Here is a 2,500-nt window from a genome sequence, read left to right as displayed (position 1 = left end):
GAGAGAGAGAGAGAGAAGGAGAGAGAGAGAGAGAGAGAGAGAGGAGACGATAGGAGAAGAAAAGAAAAAGTGATAAAAATGTGACACAGATGGACAAGGGGAATACTCTACGGAAGACCAAAGAAAAAAAAGAAAAAGAAAAAAAATGAGGGTGACTAAAACAACCGACCCACGAGAAAATGGCGTGGGGCGACCTTGGCCGGCAGCGAACGTCTTGCACTATCCATCATCACAACCTCCATCAAATCTCTTTTTAACTCGCGCACAATCATCACCCTCTTCCCCTTAAAAGTTCGCCATCTTTACCATACGTTCCTTACATCAGCACGACCATTACCATTAAACCACGACTCTTCTCCACAGCCGCTGTGACCATCACCACAGTGAACAGGAAAATCACCATCATCACCACCACAATAACTTCTCCACCTCAGCCGTACCCCCGTCACCACTACAAGCAACACTATCACCACCGCAACAGCTCTTTACCTCCGACGTCACCATCACCACCACAAACAACACCACCACCACAACAGCTCTTCTTCATTGCCGCCGTCACCATCGCCACCACTAACAAGCAACACCATCATTACCACAACAGCTCTTCTCCACTTCCGCCGTCACCACCACCACTAGCAAGCAACACCACCGCCATCACAACCACAACCCTCTTCACTACTACCATCACTACCACTAACAAGCAACACCACCGCCATCACCACCACAAACCACCAACCCCCTCTCATCTACTGCCGTCATCACCATTACCAAGCAGCACCACCGCCATCACCACCACAACCACGAACCTCCTCTCCTCTACTGCCATCCCCACCGCCATCACCACCACCACGAGTCATAACACCGCGCCGGGATTAACACGCGACCTTTGAAATACACCTGAGCTCCTTTCAATCATACATCACCACCCTGGCCGCGCATCACTCGCAGGTAGCGTCTCTTGCACCCTTCCTCGCCTGCTCCCCTTCTTCTCTTCTTCTCTTTCGGCTTCTTTTCACTCTTCCTCTCTCTCCATCGTCTTTTCTTCCCTGCTATTTGTGACTGATTGCCTTTGTTTGTCCTCGTCTTTCTCTTTGCATATTCCGTTCACTCCCTTATCTCTCTCCTCTCTCGCTTTCTTTCTCTTTGTCCTCTTCTCTTCTCTCTCCCTTCTCTCCGTCCCTCTGTCCCTCTCTACCTCTATTGCTTTCTCTCTCTCTTTCTACCCTTTTCTCTGTTTTTCTTTCCCCTTTGTTTTCGTCCCTCTCCCCACTTCCCATCCCTCTTTTCTTTCTCTCTTCCTTACAACTTCTCTACCTCCTTCTATCCCATGCTTTTTTATTCTCTTTCCAGTTTCTATGGTTCATGCACACTCCTTTACCTTATTAACACACAGTCCCAATATCTATCATTACATCATTCTCTCTCTCTCCCTCTCTCACTTCCTCCCCCCTTCTCTCTTTCTATGTCTCTCTCCCCTCCCCCTCCTCTCTCTCCCTGTCACTCTACATATCCCTCTCCATCCCATGTTCTATTTATATATGAAAAAAACAACAACAGAACATCAATCACAACCTGTCCTATCATAATACCCATCACGGCTTTATCAACAGCGCCTGTTAACATCCTCTCACCTACTTTATCTTAAAATCCCCCTCGTTATAACAGTATAGTACCAGGGCATTTTCGCCATCTTAAAAGCCATCATTCACGTAGTATCATCACTCCCTACGCCATCCTCATTATCAACCTCATCACTCTCATTATCCCGATTAACCCTTTCGATTAAAACAATCTTCCCTCCTGGGCGCCGATCCGCGTGGCACTGGCTTCGACCCCCGCTTCCCGTGTCCGAATCCTGTCGCTCGTTAACCACGCTCGCGATTCCGGCTCTTCCGTCATTCACCTGGACGAGCTCGTTGCGCTGTGTCGGAATGTTGGCGTGAGCGTGAGCGTGCGTGTGTGTGCGTGCATGTGTGTGTATGTGTGTGTATGTGTGTGTGTATGTGTGTGTATGTGTGTGTGTGTGTGTGTGTGTGTGTGTGTGTGTGTGTGTGTGTGTGTGTGTGTGTGTGTGTGTGTGTGTGTGTGTGTGTGAGTGTGAGTGTGAGTGTGAGTGTGAGTGTGAGTGTGAGTGTGAGTGTGAGTGTGAGTGTGTGTGTGTGTATAATATGTACACAGCATATATATACACATATCCATACAAACATGTATCTATATATCTATATGTGTAACCTATATGTGTGTGTGTGCATATATATATATATATATATATATATATATATATATATATATATATATATATATATATATATATATATATATATATATAGAGAGAGAGAGAGAGAGAGAGAGAGAGAGAGATACACACACAACATATATAAACATTTATATATAAGAAAAGGTCACACAGACTACATCCAAAACGTGATAAGCCAGGAATATAAGCGAAATAAGAAAAAAGGAAGAACCCCCCCCTATAAAAAGAAGAAGGCGGGGGGGG

The sequence above is a fragment of the Penaeus vannamei genome, chromosome 8 (genome assembly GCF_042767895.1).
Source record: "Penaeus vannamei isolate JL-2024 chromosome 8, ASM4276789v1, whole genome shotgun sequence".
In the NCBI taxonomy this organism is placed as follows: Eukaryota; Metazoa; Arthropoda; class Malacostraca; order Decapoda; family Penaeidae; genus Penaeus; species Penaeus vannamei.
The sequence above is the reverse complement of the archived record's forward strand: the minus strand, read 5'-3'. Positions refer to the sequence as shown.